This window comes from Sinohyriopsis cumingii, chromosome 6 (genome assembly GCF_028554795.1).
Source record: "Sinohyriopsis cumingii isolate HCF-2022 chromosome 6, ASM2855479v2, whole genome shotgun sequence".
Taxonomy (NCBI): domain Eukaryota; kingdom Metazoa; phylum Mollusca; class Bivalvia; order Unionida; family Unionidae; genus Sinohyriopsis; species Sinohyriopsis cumingii.
In genome coordinates this window covers 156,497,610-156,510,334 of record NC_142966.1, presented here as the reverse complement: position 1 = coordinate 156,510,334, position 12,725 = coordinate 156,497,610, and the positions used below count along the sequence as shown (strand labels likewise).

The following is a 12,725-nucleotide window of genomic DNA, read 5'->3' as shown; positions in this document are numbered from 1 at the left end:
AGCCTTGGAAGTACTGATATGGTTTTAAGTATAGAAGGCATATGGGGCCAGCCTTGGAAGTACTGATATGGTCTTAATTATAGAAGGCATATATATGGGGCCAGCCTTGGAAGTACTGATATGGTTTTAATAATAGAAGGCATATGGGGCCAGCCTTGGAAGTACTGATATGGTTTTAATTATAGAAGGCATATGGGGCCAACCTTGGAAGTCCTGTTGTCTTAATTATAGAAGGCATATGGGGCCAACCTTGGAAGTCCTGTTGTTTTAATTGTAGAAGGCATATGGGGCCAGCCTTGGAAGTACTGATGTGATCTTAATTATGGAAGGCATATGGGGCCAGCCTTGGAAGTCCTGTTGTCTTAATTCTGGAAGGCATATGGGGCTAGCCTTGGAAGTACTGATATGGTCTTAATTATAGAAGGCATATGGTGCCAGCCTTGGACATACTGATATGGTTTTAATTATAGAAGGCATATGGGGTCAGCCTTGGAAGTACTGATATGGTCTTAATTATAGAAGGCATATGGGGCCAGCCTTGGAAGTCCTGTTGTCTTAATTATTGAAGGCATATGGGGCTAGCCTTGGTAGTACTGATATGGTCTTAATTATAGAAGGCATATGGGGCCAGCCTTGGAAGTACTGATATGGTTTTAATAATAGAAGGCATATGGGGCCAGCCTTGGAAGTACTGATATGGTCTTAATTATAGAAGGCATATGGGGTCAGCCTTAGAAGTCCTGTTGTCTTAATTATAGAAGGCATATGGGGCCAGCCTTGGAAGTCCTGTTGTCTTAATTATAGAAGGCATATGGGGCCAGCCTTGGAAGTACTGATATGGTCTTAATTATAGAAGGCATATGGAGCCAGTCTTGGAAGTCCTGTTGTTGTCTTTAGTTATAGAAGGCATATGGGGCCAGCCTTGGAAGTACTGTTGTCTTAATTACAGAAGGGATATAGGGCCCGCCTAGGAAGTAATGGTGTCTTAATTATAGAAGAGATATAGGGCCGGACTTGGAAATCCTGTTGTCTTAATTATAGAAAGCATATGGGGCTAGTCTTAAGAGTACTGATGTGATCTTAATTGGGATTTTTTAAATTTGACCCTATTCTTGCCTTGTTTGAGAAAATTGCAAAATGAGACTAATAATGCAAAATTACATTGAAATCTCTGTTCATTACTCATTAGTCAAGATTTTTGCCTACCCAGTCTACAGAATTCCATCATGATGATCCAAACTGTTACGTCATCATGATGAAAAATTGGAAAAAATAAAAAGAAGCTGAATTTTCAGGGATAGCCAGAAAAATTAAAACAAATGTTAGCAAAGTCAGAGTTATATTTCACTGAAACAGACATCAGGATAACCAAATGTGGCACCAGTTGAATTAAAATATGTTCAGGTATACAAGTAATAGAAGAAAACTCACTTAAATTTAATAATCCTTAACAGGACACAAGTTTTAATTTTAATGTGATTTGTACATATATAATTTTAATGAGATTTTACCTAGATAATTTTAATGTGATTTGTACCTACATAATTGTAATGGGATTTGTACCTAGATAATTTTAATGGGATTTGTACCTAGATAATTTTAATGGGATTTGTACCTAGGTAATTTTAATGGGATTTGTACCTAGATAATTTTAATATGATTTATACATAGATACTGCTGAAATGTGGTACTTTAGCCATAGGCCAGTTGAAAGATGAACTTAGTATGAGAACTGCAGTACGTCATCAGCACAAAAGAGCAGAAAATCTCAAATTATGAAAAGTAAATAAGCATTTACATAACTATTCAGGAGGAAACTTCAAAGTCTTTGTTGACTGATAACGAATATTAAGACAAGGAGAGGAACTGTATTTTGTTTGCTGTCTGCTGTTATCCCAGGATAGTGTTTTGCTAATTATTCATGGAAAATTAATAGGCATATCAGATAAATAAATGAAAGACAAAAACTGCATCAGAAACTTGTTTACAGGAAGAATGTCCAGCTACTCAAGAAGGATATATATATATATATATATATATATATATATATATATATATATATATATATATATATATATATATATATATATACTTAGAAGAAGTTATAAATTTACAATTTTTTTGTGTAATATCTTGAATTTTTTGTGCACATTATTACCTGCAGTTCTGATTTGTTGTTGTTGTTGTAGGGTTTAACGCCATTTTGCAGCACACGATAGGCTATTACATGGCGGCCAGTATTAATGGTGGAGGAAGAACCCTGGAAATCCCCGGAAAGAACCACCGACCCACGAGAAGCTACTGGCAAGCTTTCTCACATACCCACATTGGGAGAATCTGAGACTCGAACCGACGACCTGCAGTTCTGATAAAGTGCTGCTGTCATTTGTTTGCATTAGTCACCTTGTTTTGGCATCAATATGACCGCTCTGGCGGCTTAGTGGTTAGAGTGTCTGCCTTGGATGCGTGAGGTCATGGGTTTGATCCACAGCTGTCAGTCATACCAAAGACTTACAAAAATATTACTTGAATAGCTGCCTAACTTGGCACTCAGCATTAAGAGTTAGTGTTAGGACTCAGGTCGGTCTGGTGTCAGGATAATGTGACTGAATGGGACATCGTGCTCCATGTCTGTGGCATGATGCTCCAGTGATAGACATAACTATATAACTCCACACTGCAGACATCGTAGCGATATGACTGAAAAATTGTTAAAGCTACGTTAAAAATCCAAATCACACACACACACACACACCCACCCCACACACACCCCCACACACATGACATCAATATAGTCCAGATTAATTTCATCCCTGCATGTTAATTGAAAACAAAAATTGCTAATTTTACATGCATTGATTTATTTGAGTGATATTTTGCATTGTTCTTGGAAATGCATAAATTGTTGAATTGAATTTAATGGCACTACAAAATAAATATGTACAACCAGCAATAGCAAATGACTACTACATACGTGATGCTTGTTTAAAAATGCTGTCCCACAAAATGTGCTCAGGTATGGGTCCTTGACACTCAACTCTCACCGGATTTTAGTCCTAGACCCAGAATTGGGGTGTAGATAACCTTTTAACCTCTGTCCTCTTCGAATCCAATCATGCATTCGCTAACATTGATTTCTTGATCTGCTACTATTGCTGGTATAATTTGATGCTGTGATAGTCTTGCAATAGTTTATCATCATTCAGCTTTATTACAATAACTTTGTGGCTTACAATTCTGTCAAATAAGGTTCTATTCTACCATTACTAAATACTTCTGACAGATGTAGATATTTAAGGTGATGTTGTATCTGCTACAAGCACAGTGGAATGAACGTTGATATATCCACATGTTACTTTGATGTACTGTGACTGAAATGTCTTGATATATGGTGCTATTGAAACAACATGCTGTCAAAGGCAGGCTTATGATAAAAATGCCTTGATATATGGTGCTATTGAAACAACATGCTGTCAAAGGCAGGCTTATGATAAAAATGCCTTGATATGTGGTGCTATTGAAACAACATGCTGTCAAAGGCAGGCTTATGATAAAAATGCCTTGATATATGGTGCTATTGAAACAACATGCTGTCAAAGGCAGGCTTATGATAAAAATGCCTTGATATATGGTGCTATTGAAACAACATGCTGTCAAAGGCAGACATATGATAAAAATGCCTTGATATATGGTGCTATTGAAACAACATGCTGTCAAAGGCAGACATATGATAAAAATGCCTTGATATATGGTGCTATTGAAACAACATGCTGTCAAAGGCAGACATGTGATAAAAATGCCTTGATATATGGTGCTATTGAAACAACATGCTGTCAAAGGCAGACATATGATAAAAATAGCTTCTTACGTGTACTCAAGAAATGTACTTGAACTAGTCCAAAGTACACAAAATTAACAGTTATTCAAATCAATGCAAGCCAAGTTGTATCCTCTTGGACCCAAATTAAACCCATGAATCATACACCAAAAAGAAAAGGAATTAAACGTTCTTTTAACAGTGCCTAAGATACACCATTTTGTTATAAAATGATGATTACAAGCGAGGAGAAGCAGGAAAACTCTTTTTCTTTCAAATTCTTTGCAAAGTCCAAAGCTGCAGAGCAAATTTGAACCTACATTATTTGCAAGTAAATAAAATGTATGATTAACATTAATATATTTGTTGTTTTTGCTCCATGTTAACTTTTAAGAGAACTAGGTGGGGATCCAGGTAGCAGAGTGTTCTAAAGTGCCTTTAACGGTCACTGACATCTCAACTCTGCGTGGGTTCAAGTCTTGGGCTCATCCAATGTGGGTATGTGAGAAAACTTTCCAGTAGCTTCCTATGGTTAGGTGCTTTTTACCAGTGTTTTTCCAGGTTCTTTTCCAAATATATTGGCTGCCATGTTTATCCCACTGTGTACTGAAAAATGGCATTAAACCCAAAACGACAACAGTAAGAGAATTTAGTGCCATGGCACTTTGGCATGTATGAAAAGAAGGCTTATTATTTTCAACACAATCTGTGATGTGCCATGGAAGCTGTGGAAATCTTATCCATATCCTAATGGATATGAAAGAAAACAAAAAAATTGCATTCAGCAGGCACATCCACTAAATATACTTTGCCCAAAACAAGACAAGGTTGATCCTGATGGTCTGCATTTGTGTCAGACATAGGGGTAGGGGTCAGAGTTGTAAGAACATCACTATTCAGTCCCACACTGCCATTAACAACATGTCATAGATCTGGACTGGAAATGGGCTCTGTTACATAGATATGCATGGCCATGCTACAGTTTCATGAAAACTGCTCTATTATATAGGTATGCTTGGTCATACTCAAGTTTCATGAAAACTGCTCCATTATATAGGTATGTATGGGCATGCTGTAGTTTCATGAAGACTGTGCTCTATTATATAGGTATGCATGGTCATGCTACAGTTTCATGAAGACTGTGCTCTATTATATAGGTATGCATGGTCATGCTACAGTTTCATGAAAACTGTGCTCTGTTATATAGGCATGCATGGTCATGCTAGAGTTTCATGAAAACTGTGCTCTATTATATAGGTATGAATGGTCATGCTTCAGTTTCATGAAAACTGCTGTGTCCTCCGCTATTGTGCCATACATATCTATGAGTTTTGTAATCAGAGAACCAAACTGATTTTTGGTAGCCAATCAGTATGTATTTGCCATATATATACATACTCGTTTATAAGTTTGTCAAATTGCAGACAAGAAAGATCCTGATTCTTTTGTAGCATAATGTTCCAACAGATCAGGGTCTATATTGTTTGTTCTACAGTTACTCCTAACAACTTGCACAGACCCAGAACTACTGGCACATTATGTGATGGCATATCTGGATCTGTGCAGTTTGCAGTTGGACTTTACTTATAAGCAAGTACGGTAGATGCATAAGATATTTGCTGCAGGAAAATGAAAATGTATAGAGAATGTCATTGTACAATGTATAGTGTCATTGATATAATTGTCATGAGAAAAGAGCAAGATATATTTGCAGTCTACCTTCTTTGTTCAATTGTTTCTCATAAATTTAGTGATTCTCCATCGTAGCAGCAATGAACCTGAGTTTAGTTTATTAGTCAGTTTTACATTAAAACCTCTCTTTACAAGCTGACTTGTACAGGGCTTCTTGGGTCTTAAGGAATGGGATCTGAGTGCATTGCAGTCTTGGGTCTTTAGGAATGGGACCTGAGTGCATTGCAGTCTTGGGTCTTTAGGAATGGGACCTGAGTGCATTGCAGTCTTGGGTCTTTAGGAATGGGACCTGAGTGCATTGCAGTCTTGGGTCTTTAGGAATGGGACCTGAGTGCATTGCAGTCTTGGGTCTTTAGGAATGGGATCTGAGTGCATTATTTTATGAATAAATGCGTGAAATTAGGAGTAAAATATTATGGAATAAATTTCTGCTACTTGGCTATCTGCATTATTTGGATGTGATGTGCGTTGGGATTTGGGCCTGTTTTCAGTCCCTCAGGAATCTAACTTGAATGGCATGAACAATAAGCTTTCCAGAGCAGATATTGGAAGTGATACTTAACAGTGTGACAGATTTTACATAATTGATGAAGCATTTCAGAGCAGATATTGGAAGTGATACTTAACAGTGTGACAGATTTTACATAATTGATGTAACTTTTCAGAGTAGATATTGGAATTCATGATACTGAACAGCATGACAGATTTTACATAATTGATGAAGCATTTCAGAGCAGATATTGGAATTGATACTAAACAGTGTGACAGATTTTACATAATTGATGTAACTTTTCAGAGAAGATATTTGAATTGATACTAAACAGTGTGACAGATTTTACTTAATTCATTAATTGATGAACCATTTCATAGTAGAAATTGGAATTGATACTGAACAGTGTGACAGATTTTACATAATAGATGAAGCATTTCAGAGTAGAAATTGGAATTGATACTAAACAGTGTGACAGATTTTACATAATAGATGAATCATTTCAGAGTAGATATTGGAATTGATACTAAACAGTGACAGATTTACATAATTGATGTAACTTTTCAGAGTAGATATTGGAATTCATGATACTGAACAGTGTGACAGATTTTACATAATTGATGAAGCATTTCAGAGCAGATATTGGAATTGATACTAAACAGTGTGACAGATTTTACATAATTCATTAATTGATGAAGCATTTCATAGTAGAAATTGGAATTGATACTAAACAGTGTGTCAGATTTTACATAATAGATGAAGCATTTCAGAGTAGAAATTGGAATTGATACTAAACAGTGTGACAGATTTTACATAATAGATAAATCATTTCAGAGTAGATATTGGAACTGATACTAAACAGTGACAGATTTTACATAATAGATGAAGCATTTCAGAGCAGATATTGGAACTGATACTAAACAGTGTGACAGATTTACATAATTGATGAAGCATTTCAGAGCAGATATTGGAATTGATACTAAACAGTGTGACAGATTTTACATAATTGATGAAGCATTTATTTGAGCCTACATACAAGTCATGAATTCTTGATGCTTTATTTTGTGGAACAATTTTTCCAGATAACCAATTTTTTGGGGTGAGCTATTTTTTGATGAATAAGCCATTCACCACTTACACGATACAATGGTACTGAACTGCATGTCCCATTAGTATACTGATGTCTCTTTCAAAATGTACATGGGTTGTGTCCTACTTTCATAACATGTTTCAGCCGTAAGTAAAATCTTTGTCTTGATTTTCTTTTATCATTTCTACTTAACTTATATGTAACATTTTCTTATTTATTAAAAAAAATTGGGGTGGGGGGGTGGGGTATGTTAGGTTTGTTTATATTCTGGCTGATGATAACCAGTTATAATTTGATTTTAGATCAAGGGTCTCAAACACACAGCCCGCCAAGCCGTATCCTGTGGCCTGCAAAATGATTGGTGTCACAGGGAGTCATGAGAGATAACAAAGGTGGTGCAGCCCATGGGCAATTGAAAAGGCTCTCATGTGGCCCTCAGGGTGGTTTGAGTTTGAGACCCATGTTTTAGATGGATACCCTGTATTAGTCACTGAACGTTAGCTCCTTGGTGCATTCATCAGTACAAGACTGCCTCACTTCTAATCTCAGTCACTTTTATGGCTTCCTTGAACAGTGCAATACAGAGGAAGAGGTGAATTAAGGTAGACTCCTCTAATCTAAGTCTTTTTCATGATCACCTTCCTTCAGAAATGTACACTAAAAGGTCATTCTGCTTATCACAGCAGAAATGCAATGATGCAGTGAAACCTGTCTTTTGCAAACATAGTTTTGGCCTGTCCAGACTGTATTTGTTTAAAGAATTTGCAGATAACAGTGTGGAGAAAATATGTGTTAAAATCCTGTACCCATTGTGGATTCTTTACATCAAGTGGAAACATTCTGATTCTGTCCCATGTGCATGAGTTGTTATCAAGATTGTAACGAACCAAAGGCAGAATTTTGCAGAATCAGAGCATGTTGGCTGGACGTCTTACTAGAAGTTACATAATTTTGTATCTCTAAATTGGCTTCAAAGACATTTAATTCTTGTACAAGCGGGGCTTCTGCCGAAGGGCATATTCCAGCTGGATACCCCGTAGCACGCCAAGATGGTGTGAAGAAAGAACATCAAACGGTAGGCATGTTGACTAGTTAGTGATGAGAGAAGCTAGATCTTCCACTGGGAGGGGCCAATACTTTAGGCAGGAAAATGCTGAATTCTTAGTTGTAAATGCACACAGACCCGTCAGTGAGCTGCTAATTCTCGGGGGAGAGAGACGAATTGTCTATTAAAGCATGAAGCTTATGTTGAGGAGGGAATTTTTTAGCTAAAAGCCACTCCGAGACTTAACTCATAAAAAGAAGGGAATTGAACTGGGTAAACAAGCTTTTCAAAGGAAGCTCCCAGGGTGCCGTGAGAATTGGTGCTGAGATATTCCAGGGTGTATGAAGTGACGACACCTAGAAAATAAGGAAACCGTGGAGACTTCAAGTGTGAACACAAGAAGCACAGTGTATAGAAAAGGAGGAAGAGGAAGGAAGGAGGTAAGAAGAGAAATGAGATGAGTACTTGGGAAAAACTCACTGAACAGAGACTCTCTCACAATAGGACAGTAATTTTTATATCATGAAGTAAAGAGAAAAGGGCATTTGGTCAATCCGGCCATTATTGTATTATGATATATTGAGCTGAAGATTTATGTCCATGAAATTCTTGCATTCGTATATTTGATAGAAGTGTTATTTATTCAACCTTGAGTTGTTATATGTATTTAGAGAGTTGGAACTGCTGACTGGGGGATCGTGAGTCATTAAATTTTAATGCACACCTTCAGCAGTATTATTTAAAATACCGTAGTGGATCAGTATTATTTATGATACAGTAGCGGGGTTGTGACAAAGATTATAATGTCATAATGTGCATGATGTGAAATATGAGATTAGGCTAAATTGATCTTGCAATATTTGTTTCTGACTGATATAAATTTACTTTTGTTTACTTTAAAGGCAGGAATTGGCATGCCTTGTTTTCATTATAAATTTAATTTATCTTTAATTTTTCAGTGCTATCACTTGCTCATATTTTATCATGTTGTTTTAATAAATTTCGTTCCAATTTGGCAATATTTCAGATGAACCAAGATTAAAATTCAGCAAGATTTCCTGTCTTTTAATTTATTTAGATTTTGTTGGGTTGCCTATGCTAAGTATATTTGATGACAAGATCAAGCGGTTTTTGAGAGGGGGTTTACCTTAGCTACTGATATGATAATACAGTACCCCCCCCCCCCCCCCCGCAATTTACTATTACTATGTCACAAGAACAAGACATCATGTTGAGTGCAAAAGTTTGTTCCTTTGATTGGAAAAAATAGTCAGACTGCATTGATTGCATTGTTTGCATGCCACATGTTGTATCTTACCTTTCATGTTGTGATGGAAACCTGTGTGCTGTAGATAAATTGATTTTCTCTCCTTGAGACCATAAAAATAACCGCTGACCTTGGATTGTAACAGCTTAAAACCATTATATGACTTCATTTTGTTGTATTCTGATTGGTTAAAACATGAAGCTGTCACTGCTAAATGCTATGTGTGCATACAAAGGTGATTTAAGATTCAGAAGGCTCACCCAGTGTCTAATCGCAGTGTTATCTTTGAGTTTATGTGCAAGACATTACTTATGAATGCTGAGTGACTGTGTTTTTTGTCAGGTATCTATCTTTCTGTTCATACATCCAATTGTGTCATGTCTGTCTGTCTTTCTCGCACTTCATAGAGATGAATATTTTGTTTTCACATAAAAATGCTGTGGACTAAATTTATGGGTACAAAATAAAAAATTGTTTCTGATAATATTTCGTTCTTTTTTATTATGGTCTTCATTATGAAATGAAAATAAGCATCAGGAAATTAATATAAAAAAAGGCCACCATTTTGTCGAATTTTAGTTCTACATTGTTTTTTCTGTATGATTCAACACTTGAAATAGATTGACTTTTCTCCTTGTTTTTTCTGTTCGATTAAAGATTTAAAATTGATCGACTTTTCTCTTAATACTTACAAATCAATTAAGTAAAAGAACATTAGGAGACAAGTTATACAATATAGCAATATGTCCTTTGATATATGCTATTGCCAGTATTTATCACCTGTGACCCCCATTCTCACATGAAATTTATTTTGGCCTGATTTTGGAGAACACAATCCAGTTTTTCTTTCTGGAGTTGTCGTATCCTTGTATCAGCTGGAAATAAAAGTCAGTACTTTCATAATGCTACTTGACATGTCTTCAGAACTTCTTTGGCATGGGATCCCACCTCCCTTTGACATGGGATCCCACCTCCCTTTGACATGGGATCCCACCTCCCTTTGACATGGGATCCCACCTCCCTTTGGCATGGAATCTCACCTCCCTTTGGCATGGGTTCTCACCTCCCTTTGGCATGGGATCCCACCTCCCTTTGGAATGGGATCCCACCTCTCTTTGACATGGGATCCCACCTCCCTTTGGCATGGGATCTCACCTCTCTTTGACATGGGATCCCACCTCCCTTTGACATGGGATCCCACCTCCCTTTGGCATGGGATCTCACCTCCCTTTGGCATGGGTTCTCACCCCCCTTTGGCATGGGATCTCACTTCCCTTTGGCATGGGATCCCACCTCCCTTTGGCATAAGATCTCACCTCCCTTTGGCATGGGTTCTCACCTCCCTTTGGCATGGGATCCCACCTCCCTTTGGCATGGGATCGCACCTCCCTTTGACATGGGATCCCACCTCCCTTTGGCATGGGATCCCACCTCCCTCTGACACGGGTTCCCACCTCCCTTTGGCATGGGATCTCACCTCCCTTTGGCATGGGTTCTCACCTCCCTTTGGCATGGAATCCCACCTCCCTTTGGCATGGAATCCCACCTTCCTTTGGCATGGGATCTCACTTCCCTTTGGCATGGGATCCCACATCCCTTTATATTTTAAAAGATATTTTTTATATATAATTGTGATTATTCTTCTGTATGGCTGCATGATGCCCCAGTGCTTGACATCAGTATAAACTGCCACACTGCAAACATCATAGCGATATGACTGAAATTTTTTTAAAGCTACTTTTAAAGTCCAAATCACACACACACACACATACACACACAGAGGATAACTTGCACTTGGAGTAATGAAGAATCATATCAGTTTTGGAGTCAAAAGGTCTATGTCATTCTTGCTGGAAGAAGAAAAATTGTTTCTGCACAGAAGCTTGAGTTTTACATCAAAGACCTGAATGAAACTGCACTTAAGGAAGAAACATAATGATTTGGGGGTCAAAAGGTCACAGCTCAAGGTGTACTGTGACTGAAAGGAGGAGGGTGGTCTGTGCATAACAACTGTAGTTCTAAACCACAGATTAACTGACCAGAGTGCAAGGAGGATTTACATTTAAGGTATGGAAGTGGTCTATTGTTATGGGGTCAAAATGGCAAATGTTGAGGTCATTGTGGCTCAAAGACAAAAGGACTTTACAGAAAAACTTTATATCTAGAGTAAGTTATTTGACCAAACTCTGGTTGGTTTGCACTTTGGGTGAAGAAGCAACCATTAGATTCAGGAGTCAAAAGGTCAGGGGTCATGGTGAGTCTGATAAGGAAATAATGGTTTTTGCACAAAATCTTTAGTTCAGTGCCACATACCGTGAGTATAGTTCCAGTCATTGAGACCCCAAGGTTAGTAATTTCCAAGGTTAGTCAAGTCATTGAGACCCCCAGGTTAGTAATTTCCAAGGTTAGTCAAGTCATTGAGACCCTCAGGTTAGTAATTTCCAAGGTTAGTCAAGCTGATTTCTACAAAGAGGACTATTAAAGATGGAGCAGGCTGTTCACTGTATTATTTTGAAAGAATGGGGAATATAAGTATTTTTTGTCCCCCCCCCTCCCCCTCCCCCCATGCAATCTACTACTAAATTGTATTATTACATAATGGAAGATTTAAAGTGAATGAATATTGGAAGATAAACGCTTCAGATTTACATGTTACATTTTGAATGGATGTACTGTGTTTTACACAACATTCAATTTGAAATAAAAAATACAGGATTATAAATGTACATCAAACATACAGTTTTAAAATGCAATGAAAGTCCAAAAATAGCCATCAATTTATGAAAAAAATCTAGTATCATTAATATTCACTCTGGTTAAAATTGTGATCAGCTTATAATAACCAGAGCCTAATGGTACCACAAAGGTCCATGCTCTGGTGGCATTTGGAATTCTGGTCCATTTATTCTAGTAGCCTATTGGATAAAGTATTGTATTGTCAGTGTTAGAAATGTTTTGTTCCAATGTATGTTTTTTTCTTCACTTTTATTAATGTGAAAGCTGTAATTTGATTGGGGAATTGAAAGGTCAAGTTAAGATGACCTTCATTTTGGTATATGTCAAATCTTAGAGATCTTGTTGTTAATCAGATTGATATAAATTTGCATTTCCAAATACTTTTTAAAGAGTGACAATGGTGAGTTAAGTTTGGCTATAACTCACTCTGAATAAATTCTGGATATGAATCTATATAAACTGTGTGTCATTGTGCTGAATTTTAATTTTTTTTTTATCATTGTCAAAATTTAATCATTTATGTTATTAAACTTGCATTATTTATGCCATCGAAGTGATGCAGCCAGAGTAAGTGACAGGAAGAATTTC

The 12,725-nt window shown here is 37.0% G+C and overlaps 1 protein-coding gene across 2 annotated transcripts in view; it reads left to right on the top strand.

The window, feature by feature from the left end:
- The window catches only part of LOC149798342 (uncharacterized), a 99,804-nt gene that overhangs the window by 6,505 nt on the left and 80,574 nt on the right, over positions 1-12,725 (top strand). The window contains exon 1 of one of the 2 annotated variants that reach the window (XM_089963486.1): positions 9,503-9,743. The exons of the other annotated variant lie outside the window; for it this stretch is intronic. The gene's annotated coding sequence lies outside the window, so the exon portion shown is untranslated. Of the gene's footprint in view, positions 1-9,502; positions 9,744-12,725 lie in introns of those variants that run through there. 2 annotated transcript variants of the gene reach the window in all.